The sequence below is a fragment of the Oncorhynchus keta genome, chromosome 4 (assembly GCF_023373465.1).
Source record: "Oncorhynchus keta strain PuntledgeMale-10-30-2019 chromosome 4, Oket_V2, whole genome shotgun sequence".
Lineage (NCBI taxonomy): Eukaryota > Metazoa > Chordata > Actinopteri > Salmoniformes > Salmonidae > Oncorhynchus > Oncorhynchus keta.
This window is the reverse complement of record NC_068424.1, coordinates 47353456-47368222: the sequence shown is the minus strand read 5'-3', so window position 1 is coordinate 47368222 and position 14767 is coordinate 47353456. Positions and strand designations below refer to the sequence as shown.

Sequence of the window (14767 nt, the reverse complement as noted above, 5' to 3'; positions counted from 1 at the left end):
CCTTATGAAGCAGTCACTCTGAAACTGTTTAACCTATACACTCACAGAGCAGGGACCGAGGAAGGGAAAGAGAGAGAGGAACATTCAGACAGGAAGGTGTTTTAAGGCCATGGTGGTTTGCATGTGGACAGTTCTACAGCTTAGAGTGTGAGGCCTATCTGGGTGTGTGTGAAGTATCAATGTGCAGGGGCCAACTGGTTAAACAAAAGAGAGCCGAGGAGTACCCTCCACCTGTCCCCCTACATACCCACACTAACCATTAGCCTGTATCTCAAACCCTGAGGCTCAAATCCCCGTACCTACAGACACACACACCGACAAGGTAAACAACACACACGCATACACAATTAATGGCAAAATGTATCCACAAACCATAACTCATCCGAACTGGTAACCAATAGGACTTGAGGACACGATCATAGCATCCAGCGGTGAAGTGGCTCATTCCCATTACCAGACTCTCTCGTACTCTGAAATACATTCACTAACAGCTATTGTAGCGCTGCTAGCTCTGGAGTGCTGCTCCCATGCTGTGTGAATGTAACCATGCCCCCAGGGCAAGCGCCAAACACTAAGGTGAATCCCATTAACATCCAGCCAGCTTGTTTTTAAACCACTAAATAAAACAGCCAACATTTTACATCTTGCATATAATAACCTTTCATAGCAGAGAGAGAGGGGGGCTAGGGAAGAAATAGCAGGCCGCTGGCGGTTTGAACACCGATAATATAGGCCAGTCTACATGGCTTTAAGTTCTTTATCTATCTATTATTCAGCTCTTCTTCATTTCAAAAGTGCTTTTACACAGCCTGTTTGTCACAGAAGAAACATATAGGACCTCAGCTAAGCCCAGCCTTAGATACAGAGAGGTCATGTAGCCTATACAAGCAAAACAGACACGAACATGAGCATGTAATCTTACCGATGTTGACCCCGGTATAATGAATCGGAATGTTATTCGGTTACACTTCACATAAAATGTATCTTACACTTCTCAAAACTATTTAAATCTGCCTACTTTATGACAGTGGAAAGATGTTTAGTATAAACTGTAAAACAAGGTGAATCAGAAACAGGGGAAGGCAACATATAGGCGAGCTGTCTATTTGGAAGGTCTCCTTGTCCCTTACAGGAAACTGGAGCTACATAGAACTACAAGGATGAAATTGCTCTCCTCTCACTTTCCCAGCCCTCACCATCCAATCATGTGCGATGTGGTGTAACGCTACACCCCATACCTCCATTATCGCCGGCTATTGGAGTCTCATAGAATGTATCCGATCCCAGCCCAGAGGAGCAACACCTTGGAAACTCACCTCCGCCTCCCCCTATCTCTCCCCTGCACGCCTGAGCCCCCCTCCTAACTTTCCAACGAGCGTAAATTCCTCCAGAGGCTCCGTGGATGGCCTGTGACATGTGTTCCTGGCGGCGGAGTGATGACGAGATGTGGGCACAACGGCTGGGTTCGGTTTCAAAGCTATTCTGTTTCTGGAACTTCACGTCACTTCACTCCAGCCACATTCACTTCCACTCCCAGTCTCCCACACCCCAAATCAGCCCCGGCCTGAGAGGACATCATACTGGGTCATCAACACCTCATCAGGGTGCTTGTCTCCTAGCTATATGAGAAACCGAAATACGGAACCTTCTGACCACAAATCAAATGTTTTACCACTAAACCTAGGTCTAACATTGTCACTAGTTCCTAACACACCAGCCGTCCTGGGAATGAAGCTACTACTTTAACCCTTGATTAAGAATACATTATTCATGTACTGTGCTCAGGAATTCTGACAATATAGTCAAGTGCATCCTTCCGAGCATGAGTCATGACCATGACCATGGGCTTACCTCATCTCATCTATCTTCCATTCTCCTGAGTGAGTGTCATCCCCACAGTAACTACTAACTAGGCCTATATGATGTGTGTATGAGTCACTGTACAGGATAATTCAGCGGGGGAATTATGACAGTGGAAAATCATTTCCCTGGGCCTGGGCTGTTGAGGGGATGAGAGGAGGCCGTGGCTAATCGTTCAGTAATCTGATCCACCGCCACCACCGCATACTGCATACTGGAGCGTTCAGACACAAACATAGGCAGCCATACACACACAGTCACACACACATAGCCACACACACGGCCACGCATGTGCGCGCGCACACACACACGCACACAGACACCCCCCGTGACTGCCAACAATCTGTCTTGCCATAGATATTCAAGCTGATTTAAGTCAAAACTGTAACTAGGCCACTCAGGAACATTCAATGTCGTCTTGGTAAGCAACTCCAGCATAGATGTGGCCTTGTGTTTTAGGTTATTGTCCTGCTGAAAGGTGAATTCTTCTCCCAGTGTGTTGGAGAGCAGACTCAACCAGGTTTTACTCTAGGATTTTGCCATTTATTTTTATCCTACAAAACTCCCTTGTGCTTGCAAGCATACCCATAACATGATACAGGCACCACCATTCTTGAAAATATGAAGAGTGGTACTCAGCAATGTGTTGTGTTTGCCCCAAATATAATACTTTTTGTTCAGAACAGAAAGTAAATTTCTTTGCCACATTTTTCACAGTATTACTTAAGTGCCTTGTTGCAAACAGGATGCATGTTTTGGAATATGCTTTATTCTGTACAGGCTTCCTTCTTTTGACTTTGTCATTTAGGTGAGTATTGTGGAGTAACTACAATGTTGTTGATCTATCCTCAGTTCTCATATCACAACCATTAAAAAAATCAAAACTGTTTTAAAATCACCATTGACTTCAAGGTGAAATCCATGAGCAGTTTCCTTCCTCTCCGGCAACTGAGTTAGAAAGGATGCCTGTATCTTTGACTGGGTGTATTGATACACCATCAAAAGCTAATTAATGACTTCACCATGCTCAAAAGGGATATTCAGCATCTGTTTTTTTTTTTTTTTTACACATCTAACCTCCTTGGTGTTTGTGCTTGAATCTGTGCTTGAAAGTCACTACTCAATTGAGGGACCTTACAGATAATTGTATGTGTGGGGTAGTTATTAAAAAAACATATTAACCACTATTATTGAACACTGAATGAGTACGTGCAACTTATTAAATCGATTTGTTAAGCACATTTTTACTCCTGAACTTATTTAGGCTTGCCATAACAAAGGAGTTGAATACTTATTTACATATTTATCATTTCAAGACGTTTCTACAAACACAATTCCCCAAATAACCTGTGTGGGTTAGTGACACAAAATCTCAATTTAATAAATGATATATTTATACCTTTGCATATTCGATCTGGTTACTAACATCGGCCAACAGCACAGCACCAAATTCTTGTTTCAACAACATCTAATCTGTGCTTCAGAACCAAAGAATTGTACCGCTTGACTGTTGAGCAATGATCAGCATTGGGAAAGGGGGATACCTAGTCAGTTGTACAACTGAATGCATTCAACTGAAATGTGTCTTCTGCATTTAACCCAACCTCTAGGAATCAGAGAGTTGCGGGGGGCTGCCATAATCAACATCCACGCCTTTGGCACACGGGGAACAGTGGGTTAACTGCCTTGCTCAGGGGCAGAACAACAGATTTTTACCTTGTCAGCTCGGGGATTCGATCCAGCAACCTTTCGGTTAATGGCCCAACGCTCTAATTGGAATGCAAAAGCGGGCGCACATAACCAGACTTAATTGTGACCAAAAAGCGCTTGTTTAATTTTCTCCGGGTTTGCCTGCCAAAAACAGAGAAGCCTACCTACATTAATATTATCCATTTAAATACAGTTTAGCAATCTACTATGGACACATCTTTTCCAAAATAATAGGCTACCTGGTGATTTCATTGATAATTTTCCTATTTCACATAGGCCTAGTTTGGGTGGGTTAAAATGATATACCTCAGTGGTGATACTGGCTAAGCCACTAAAGAAAGCGTTAACAGCACACTACCTTCAATACTTGTGTACAATGTGACATGATATCCATAGTTGATTTTGACTGCTAACATGAATGACTTTCAGCGCAAAATCTGTATCTTGCATTTTGAAAATGCATCATCCTTTATGGCTGTAATGACAGGCTACATTGGCACAGCCATCGTGCGGGCGTTAGCCCTGTGCGAGTGCGTGAGGGTCGCAAGCTTTGAATCACTCCGTTTTTTAGGGGTCACAGGTCAAAAAGTTTGAAAACAATTGAGCTCGCAAACAGATTTCTGATTTGCTGTAGGCCTACAGCTACACTCTTACGTTAAAGCAATCTATGATTATCATGAAGCTCGCGTGTGTCCCAATCTTCATATTACTTTCGCTTTGACCTTCAAACCAACAACCTGCGCGATGAAACAATGCAATAGCCGCTCTAAATGCAATGTGAATAGGGTATATGCAGTAGCCTATTATCACTGGTATAGCCCTCTAATCTGCATCCGATGCATTCAGAAATGAGCTGCTACTCAAGAGAATATTTCAGGGTCATCAAATTATGATGCTGCATGAGGTTCCGGACCGTTGACCGTCTCTGGAGGTTCCGGACTGTTGACCGTCGCTGGAGGTTCCGGACTGTTGTCCGTCGGAGGTTCCGGACTGTGAAACGTCGCCGGAAACTCTGGACTGTGAACCGTCACCGGAAGCTCTGGACTGTGAATGCGCACTGGAGGCCTAGTGCCTGGAGCCGGTACAGGTGGTACCAGACTGGTGACACACACTTCAGGGCGAGTGCGGGGAGCTGGCACAGGACATACCGGACTGGGGAGGCACACTGGAAGCCTAGTGCGTGGAGCCGGCACAGGTGGTACCGGACTGGTGACACACACTTCAGGGCGAGTGCGGGGAGCTGGCACAGGACGTACCGGACTGGGAAGGCGCACTGGAGATCTGGTGCACGGAGCCAGCACAGATGGCACCAGACTGATGACCCGCTCTTCAGCCCGTCTGCGCTGCAGCCTACTCCTTGCTAACCCCTCTCTCCGGTATCCTTCCTCACATTGTTCCATCGACATCCAGGTGGGCTCCAAGGAAGGGTCTCGTGTCCTCCCATGATTTCCTCCCATGTCCAAAACACATTCTCCTCCATGGCACGCTGCTTGGTCCTTGCGTGGTGGGATGTTGTTTGTGTTTAGTTGCCTGTGTGCACGTCATGACTTCACGTTTCGCTGTTTCATTATTGTTTTGTTTGTTTCACGGAGATTAAAAATATGTGGAACTATACTCCCGCTGCACCTTGGTCCGCTCATTACGACGATCGTGACAAAATGGACTGAACTAATGGGGTAAACGCACCAGAGTTCATAAAAACACTTTAATCCAATTTGGTGTCAAAGCCCCCTTATTTGCATATATCCCAGGGTGCCTTTTCCGTGAATTTTAAAGTTACCAGTACCACCCGTGACTGTGTTTGCTAGGGACAGAGACATGTTGTTGCATTCATTCATGTTCAGTCTTGTGGCCTTCACCAAGTGAGATCCTAAGTGAATTGATTGTCATTCAAATTAAATTCTTTAAGACGATACATATATTTTATAAGGCCTTCTAGTTTTACCCTAATTACTAGCAGCGTGCATGCCCCGCCCACCGAAGGACTGTCTTTTTCAGTTGTCTATTTCCTGTGTTTGGAAGGTGCAAAATCCACTTGTCACTTATAAATCTCTCTGGATTGATTGCTTTCATTTTACTCCTGCGACTCTTTCATACTCTTGCTTGTGCCTGTCGTTTTTTCCCCGTCAACGTTACGACTGTGGAAGTGTTTGTAATGACCAGTCAAACACATCCCGGTAACAGTTGAAATGGGTTCAAAATACATTCTCTTTCCGTTGAACCTATAAGAAAGCTAAAGCTTCGTCTGGGATTTAACGCACCTTATCAACACTTGCATCACAAGAAAGAGAAGAAAGGGAACTTTATTTTTGATGGGTGTTCATTTGGAGTTAATAGAGTTGAAATGTTTACTTGCGCTTTTAGATGCGCTGAAATGAAAGCAATTTCCACAAATGAACACTCGGATTATAGTGGTATTATGTCTGATCTCACAAACAATGTAAAGTATGTTTATATTAGGTGTAATCTCGAGCCAGCATTGATTTTTAATCCGAGGTTATCCTGCTTTTGATACACATTGAATTATGCAAGAGAATGTGACAACAGTAATTCAAATAAAATGTATTGGTCACATACCCATATTTAGCAGATGTTATTGCGGGTGTAGCGAAATGCTTAATTAATGAGGCAGTCGAGACGGTGCAGGTGAGTGCAGGTAGGGTAGACAGAGCATGTTTTTGCAGTGCTTGCAGCCTTGTCCCACCCCTTTATGTAAATGTATTAATCTATGAAAATACAACCAGTGTGTTTATGCAAATTAGGCACATCATTTTCATTATTTTAACACAAAATATTATTTTAGAAACCTGATACAATAAGAACATGTATATGTGTGTGCATTCTAAGAAAACATTTTTTACATTTGACAATAGATTGAATCCCTGAACTCCATGTCTGTGCCAGTGAAATGTTTTATGTGTTATAATTCAGTCAATTTCTGATGAAATATAAAAATTCTAAAATGTGTGTATTTTCATCAATTGTCCAACTGTTGCATTTCTTAAAATAGTTTTTAAAAACGTAACAATGTTGATTACCATTGCTACTACTAATACAATTGCCTGAAACTCATAGTTTACAGGCCACATCAGGCTTGCAAGTCACATACAGTATGTGCTGGCTTGCAAAGTGATGTGTAATTCTTATTGGAATCCAGCCAGAGTGGGGATATACAACTTTTATTAATCCGCAACCTGCATTCAGAATGACTGCCAGGGTTAGGAAGACTAAGATATGAGGCTTCCTAAACTATTTAAACTGGAACAACCATTTCAGTAGCATGTGCAATAAATCCAAGTAGCAGATTGGAATAGTTTAGAAAAGGTTATGTTATTTATATTTGAGTAGCATAAGATTAATTAATCAATCAATGTACGTACATGGAAAAACACAGATATTGAAACAAACCTTTATAGACCTGCAATAGAGCATGCTGGGAAATATGATAACAATGGGCGTGGTTTTGTTTCAACTCTTCATATTAACACCAACACTGGGGTTCTGTTAAACCACTGAGTGTTCATTTAACTCTTGAATCAACACTAGAAGTATTACACACACAAAAAAAATCAACAAGTAAACACTGGCCAATTTGCTGTGTGCTATGAAAGGGACACATCTGCAGGCTTCCATACATTCAAGAGTCTTTTAGAATTCTGAAGAACCGTAGATGTCAAGAACCCCACACTTAGCAACTTCCTTCAAACTGCATGCAGAGACATACAAATGAGTTCATCTGACTCTGGGGTAGTAGATAAAGGGCATCATTGCCAGCATTACGAAGTATCCCTGCAGATGTGTCCCTTTCATAGCACACAGCAAATTGGCCAGTGTTTACTTGTCGATTTTTTTCTGAGTAATATTTCTAGTGTTGATTCAAGAGTTAAATGAACACTCAAAGTATCCATTTAAGAGCTGAGGAAGAACCATTTAAAACCTTCATTTTTTTCAGTGCAGTATCAGGTGCAGTGCAAGCGTCAAATTCTAGGGAGAGAGTATTGCCATCAATAAATATGCCGCTTAAATGTTTTGGGGTGATCAAGAATATTAACAGTTTACTTTGCATGCCCACCAGCAATGGGGCAAGCAACAAATATTAGCATAGACCTACTGGTCTTTTGCTATGTCAACATTTCTTGAAATTGAAAGTTTACTTATGAAACTTGCATTTGGAATTTGTTGTTAAAATGTATTATTACATAATTAAAAAGTGTTGATGAAAAAGACTGAAAAAGACTGTCTAGTACCCTTAATAAATATACAAAGATTTGTAGCTGAACAAGACATTGCACATAAAGATTTTTTTTTTTAACTTGATTTGAACTTGTGACTTGACTTGCTCTTAGAATGGACGACTTGGACTTGACTCGACCCGTTCTACTTTGGACTCGACTTGAGACTCTGACCTTGTGACTTGAGACTTACTAGTGACTCGAATAAGTGACTTGGTCCCACCTCTGCCTTTTTTTATTCAAACAACTCTCAAGGTTTTACTGATATTGTCACGCCTTGGTCTTAGTATTTTGTGTTTTCGTTAATTATTTGGTCAGGCCAGGGTGTGACATGGGTTTATTTTGTTGTATTTCGTATTGGGGTTTTGTAGTTATTGGGATTGTGGCCGAGTAGGGGTGTTGTATAGGCTTGGCTGCCTGAGGCGGTTCTCAATCAGAGTCAGGTGGTTCTCGTTGTCTCTGATTGGGAACCGTATTTAGGTAGCCGGGGTTTCACTGTGTATTTCGTGGGTGATTGTTCCTGTCTCAGTGTAGTGTGTTTTCACGTTCCGTTTGTTGTTTTGTATTTGTATAAGTTATTTCATGTATCGCGATTCATTCATTAAAGAACATGAGTAACAACCACGCTGCATTTCGGTCCGACTCTCTTTCGACAAACGAAGAACGCCGTTACAGATATGATCTGGTGAATCACTAATACTGGGCTGGTGCTGTAGTTGTACTGTCCAAATGTGTTTACTACGACACTCTCCCAGTCAGTACCGAATGCCACGCCGTTGATCTTTTCCAAGAAATCCAATTTCAACATATAATCTGAATAAATATCCTATATGAACATCTAATGAATCGATCTCTTACAATCAAAAGAGCATACAGCGGACAAACTAATGGAGAGGGAGAAGTCAAAGGATTAAGTACTATGGAACAGCCACTGCATGTCTATGGGTGCCGCCAGCAGTCTTGTGCTGGGGAAGAAGGATAGGGTCAGTGGACCTAATGTATTGGAGGTTTTCCTGGTTCCCCTCTTATTCTATAGACTGGGTTCTGGGTTGGCCCCTCACACACACACTGAGCACTAGTGATGGGCGTTCCGTCTCTTTTCAGTGAGCCAGCTCGTTCGGCTCAGCTCACCAAAAAGTGCCGGCTCTTTTGGCTCCCAAACGGCTCTTTAAAAAAAATATATGTTTTGTATTTTTTCAAGTCGAACCGTTTGAGATAGTTTGACTATGATTGGTGTTAAAACAATTCTAATTAAATTATTGAATGAAAATCATACTCTACTTTAACCACAATGTATTTAAAAATGCATTGGTTTGTTATGAAAAAGAATGCTATTAAACATTTGAATTTAACAAAGTGCATATAAGTCTAACCATTCAAAACTAATACAATCTGAACAGCATAATAGAATATTGCACCAAATCAAATAAAAATAAATAACAATTTTCAAAACTGCAGCATCCCACAAATTGAAATAAATGTAAAAAAGAAGGACACATGTGCATTTAAAGTATAACTTTTTTAATGTATATAAACAAATTGCAAATACATGTAACAATTCAAAACGAATACAATCTAAACAACATAATAACATAAAATCACACCATATCAAAGAAAAATAAATAACAATGTGCAAAACTGCAGCATCTCACTTAAAACATTAAACTGGTCCCTCTTTTCTCTCTCTTCTTTATTGCCATGTTATAACCAGCAGCACACAATAACGCTGACCATATTTTGCTTTTATGAGAGATTTGCATTCAGAAATGCAAGCTGCCTGACTTGAGGGGCTGATGTGGTTTCTTCTCTCAGTAATTATTTGTCCCGTTTCGGAGAAGACCCTCTCAGATGGGAACGGATGTGGCCACTATTCAGTCTCCCTGTCATGACTTTAGTAAGCCGTGGGTAGACAGAGGCCTTGTTCTTCCACCAGCTCAGAGGATCTGCAGATCTTTGGAAGAGGGGCTCCTCCAAATAAGATCAGACATCCATTATGACATCTACTGAGGGATTCCTTCGTGCTGCATCCCCAGTTGCTCTCTCGCCAGACAGAATCCAAAGAGCAGATGTGTGTGGCACTACTGCTGGTGCTTTTGCTCCATCTGATCCCTCTTCTTCCTGTTGCCCTGGTGCCTGAGCCAGCTGACTGCTGGGGCTGTCCCTCCCTGCTGCTGAGGTTATTCTTTGAAGAGCCTAATCAATCTCTCTGGCATCACTGAAGGATAACTTCTTAAATCTGGGGTCAAGTGCAGCGGTTTCTGATAGTACGTGATTATATTCCATTCTGTTGAACTTTCTGTCCATTGATGAACATAAGGCTGTCACATGTCCTGTGGTTACAGTTGCTTCTCTCTGGAGGCTAGCTGTGATTCGAAGCAGGCCCTAACACAGGAGTATCATTTTTGAGGCTGTCACATAGCTGAAAAGAGAGAACAGTAACTTATTAGTTCAGGTTCATGTTTTGTCTACTGCTACTACATTCGCATATACATATATAATACTGGATTAAATAATGATGTAGTAATAACTGCTTACTGTACCTCTCTCCACTAATCTCCACAGTGACCTGCTCAAAGGGTTCCAGGACTCTGCACACCTCCTCCACCACCTCCCATTCCTCTTGGGTCAGAGCATCAACAGGTGCATTGACAATGGCCAGGGGAGAGATGATGGCATCCTTTGACTCAAGAAACCGATTCAACATATAAAATGTTGAATTCCACCTGGTAGTGCAGTCTTGTTTAGGCCTCAGCTCAGGCAGCCCCATCTGACGTTGTGTAGACTTTAGTTGTTCAGCATCTACTGTGCTCCTGTGGAAGTATTCCACAGCTGCTTTCACTTTGTCCACAGTGGGCTTCATCACCTTCAGAACATCTCTTACAATCAGGTTGATTGTGTGGGCAAGACATGGATGATGGGTTCGTTTAAACATTTTCATGGCTTTGGTTATGTTAGCTGCATTGTCGCTAACACAACAGACCACTTTTCCATCTACTTGCAATTCTCTGACCACTCTCAACAGTTCTTCTGACAAGTTCTCTGAGGTGTGTCTGTCGCTGAATTCAAAGTAGTCCAGAAGACAGCTTGACATCGAAAGATCTTCAATGAAGTGGCATGAAACCAACATGTAAGAAGTGGTTGCCCTTGATGTCCAGCAGTCAGTGGTAAGGCAAACTGCAGTAGCTTTTTGGACTCTTTCCCACACTGAAGCCTGTGTGCTCTTGTACAGTTGTGGAATAAGTGATTTTAAAAGGGGTTTCCTGCTTGGAATTGTGTACATTGGATTTAGACTATTGCTATAATTACTAAAACATCTGTCCTCCACGATCGAAAAAGGCTGGAAATTGGTGACAATCATTTTAGCCAATGCAATATCAATTTGGCCTTGTTTTTCTACAGACATAGACTTTGGCATAAAGTGGTCCATAGAAGCCTGCGTTGCTGTGGGTCGCGGAGGTGGCCTACTTGACTGAGTGGATATATCTCCGCATGTGGAGGTGCTGGCTCCACCACTATCACTAACAGGCCCGCTAGTTTCTCGAAGCTCCGCTACAGCTAGCTTCACAGTTGGGTGCATAGTTTGCATATGCCTGTGTAGGTTGTGCGTAGAACCAGCTTTATATGAGATTTTGTTTGGGCAAATTCTACACTGTGCTCTAACATAGTCTACATTATTAAAATGCATCCAAATGCTACTGTGCTTCTGACTAATTTTCCAGCTGTTGTTTTCACAGTTGTCCTTCCTCCCTCCTCGGCTGCTAAGTGAGTGACTGTGAGTGAGTTGGCTCGGCCCACCCTCACGCATCTTTGGTTCATTGGTTGACACTGCGTGTCTGATTGACAGGAACAACAGGTGAGGCTGTTAGTCTGAGCAGACAGTCTGAACGAATGTGTGAGCTTGAACATTTAGGCCTATATTACTTTATTTATTTTTTGTTCTTTGAATTTGTTAATTCTATATCCATTTAAATATTTTGATTATTCATATCTTAATTTTTAAAATATCTTTATAAATAGATTTGGATCTCCTGATATGCAAGCCGGCTCCCAACATTCAGCTATAAGAGCTGGCTCTTAGAGCAGACTCATTCGCCAACGACCCATCACTACTGAGCATGGCTTTGAGGGGCACTGACATGGAAAAATACAAGAACTGGTATGTTGTGGGGCTACTGTGGTTCCCATCAGCCTAAACTTTCCATGAATAGCATTACATTCTCGTCAACACAGCAGCATGTTTATAACATGCTTATAACAGCCTTACATATCCTTTATAACAGCACATTAGGATGAAGTTCTGCTGAGATTTGATCACATAGCAGCAGCAAACGTAAAAAATGCACTGGCACTTCTCTATGTGGAAACTGTCTGAATTTGCCTCAAAAGGAAAACGTGTGTATAAAAACACGTGTAAACGTAGGATATATATATTTGTACTACTTAGTCATGTGCATGTATATCATCACTATAATTATGTTATGTAGCCTACAGTTTCTCAAAAACTATGAAGGGTGGATACTGAAGTTGGCTACTTTGAAGGAAGGCTCTTCTCGACAAACGATGTTGCAGCCTAATCACTACTGCCTTCCCTCCACATCAGTCAGTCCTAGCGGGACATAGCCTACATAACCAACTTTCCACTGTCACGTGAAACGTTATTGAATTAAACATGAATTGTTGGGTGCAGTCAGAAAAAAATGTGGTCCAAAGTGCTCCATCTTTAGGTATAAAAATAAGGAAATATATGTACACTTTTTCTCGCATAATTCCAATCAGCAACATTGCAAAAGATGAAGACAACCGCAGGTTGTTTTCCCACTTCGACTGTGTTTTCAGATTCTGTCTGTACACTCATTCAGAATGGTAAGTAAGACTTACTGAACAGTTACAATCAATCCTAACGATACTCACAGGCCACAAAGTTACAATGATAAGTTAATATCTTGCTCGTGCGAAGTTGTATCACGGGGCTTCACTTGCTTGATGTAGATATTAAAACACCCGGACCCAATTCCAGGCGGAAAACTTCGACTAGAATTCATACAGATGGCCTTCATTGGTACCACTATTGAATAGCCAAAAAAACTGCTGTGAGATTCAACTCTGTAATTACCCGGGCTTCGTTTTCAATTCATGGGGAATTCAGGCCAAAACTGTGGCTGCATTTTCAGTCTGCGCCAAGGCGAGTGGATGATAGCAAGCCAGTCGAGGCTAGTAGTTGAACGATTAAACCGCGATCAGCTCGTCTTGACCAAAACATTTGCACCAGAAAACGATGTACTTTGTCACACTCACCTTCTCAATCGGCATCTGGTAGAATTTATACTTGGATTCAACCAAAGCAAACACGACGCCTCATCTCGCTTTCCCTGTACCCGGGCTCCGTTCTCCCGTTTTTGCAGACTTGTCTGATGAGAGAAATGTCAGAATGTCCCTCTTTCTGCAGAGCTATACAACACTGCCCCACAATGGTCGACAGGGGGCACCAGCACGGCATCAATTGTCCCTAATCAGGTTACAGCGTTATCTCATTAAATAAATAGTTAAATTACATATTTAGCTCATGTTCTGGACAGTCTGTCCAGTAGTCCACACAATATTTTAATTTGTTTATTTAGTGATACGGATGAAAAAGAGTTCAGAAATAGTTTCTACCTGTTCATTCATTTATACATTGGTTGAAAATGTGTGATATACTGTAAATTCATTCAAGTACTGCTTGTCAAGTAAGAACTGAGATTGTGGCTGCATTGAAATAGTAATCACACAATTCAAACCATTGTCACCCCACTACTTTCAAGAGGCTCTCCAGAACATTGAAGACCCCCAACCGAAGAGGCATTCGTGCAAACATTATTCAATATTCATCATGGCAGACCTATGATTAACATGTAATCTGTAATAATAAGTATAAGTAGTCAGCTATTTTTAACATGTTTTATGTGGATGTTTTATGTGGATCTCTGTCAAGGTTGCTGACAACACATTGACAGACTAGACCAAAAAACAAACATACTGCTTGTATGCGAGATTTAATGAGGACCACTTCAATTGGAGACTTGAAGTTGAAAGTTAAGCGAATAAATAGCTGGAAGCACTGTATGTTTCCATGGCTTCACCTTTCTTCTTTCTCTCTAAAACAGAGAGGGGCTAACAACAAGTGTCTGTCTGAACGCCGATGTCTCATTCCAAACCCTTCATCCCCCTGAACAAGCAAATAATGTAAAACTGATTCAGGATCAGTTTTCAGGGGAATAAAGTCACCACACATCTATGTCCTCTGACCTTGAGACACATCTGGCCTGTAATTTGATTTTGGAGGGGCTAAACCCGGGACGAAGCCGTCCTTCAAACAGATTTGCCTGTCTCACCCAGATCTTATGACCGGTGGGCAAGGGGGGTAACACCACACAACTCATTTGGAGTCCAAGACAGGCAAGGAAGCCAACACTGAGAGAGTTAACTATATTGTATATACTATATATACTATATATATTGTCTTTGTCTTCCCCAAAATGAAGCAGATGCAGTCCTCAGTCAATACTATGTGTGTCCTGTGGCTAAATTGTGGGAGTATATCAGGCATTTAAAATCCGCCCTGGCCACAGGGGCAATCGATAAATAAACAGAGGTTGTCGGATGAGTACATAATTAAAAACTATATTGATGTGTTCTGAGGGAGGGACAGTGGCTGTCCTGTGCCATGTGAAAACACAGGAGACTGCTATACCCAGTGATAGGTGAGCCAGTTCATGGCAGGAGAGGGCATTACTGCCTTTATCTGAACAACATCCAAGTCCAGAGTTAAGATGAACCAATGTCTTCAACCTAGAGGTCAACTACTCAAGTCAGTTTGGGAAATGAATTTAAAAGTCATCAAAATAATGACCCATAATTTCTTGTGAAAAAATTCACCATTTCATGAACTTCAAACAACATATTTGACCCCATCTCTGTCTGAGCCC

At 41.8% G+C, this 14767-nt stretch overlaps 1 protein-coding gene across 2 annotated transcripts in view; it reads right to left on the bottom strand.

Moving 5' to 3' along the window:
- Positions 1–13237, bottom strand: part of ndst1a (N-deacetylase/N-sulfotransferase (heparan glucosaminyl) 1a) — a 99852-nt gene extending 86615 nt beyond the window's left edge. The window contains exon 1 of one of the 2 annotated variants that reach the window (XM_052507643.1): positions 13098–13237. The gene's annotated coding sequence lies outside the window, so the exon portion shown is untranslated. The remainder of the gene's footprint in view (positions 1–13097) is intronic. The other variant, XM_052507638.1, reaches the window with a different exon arrangement.
- Between the last annotated feature and the right edge of the window lie 1530 nt (positions 13238–14767).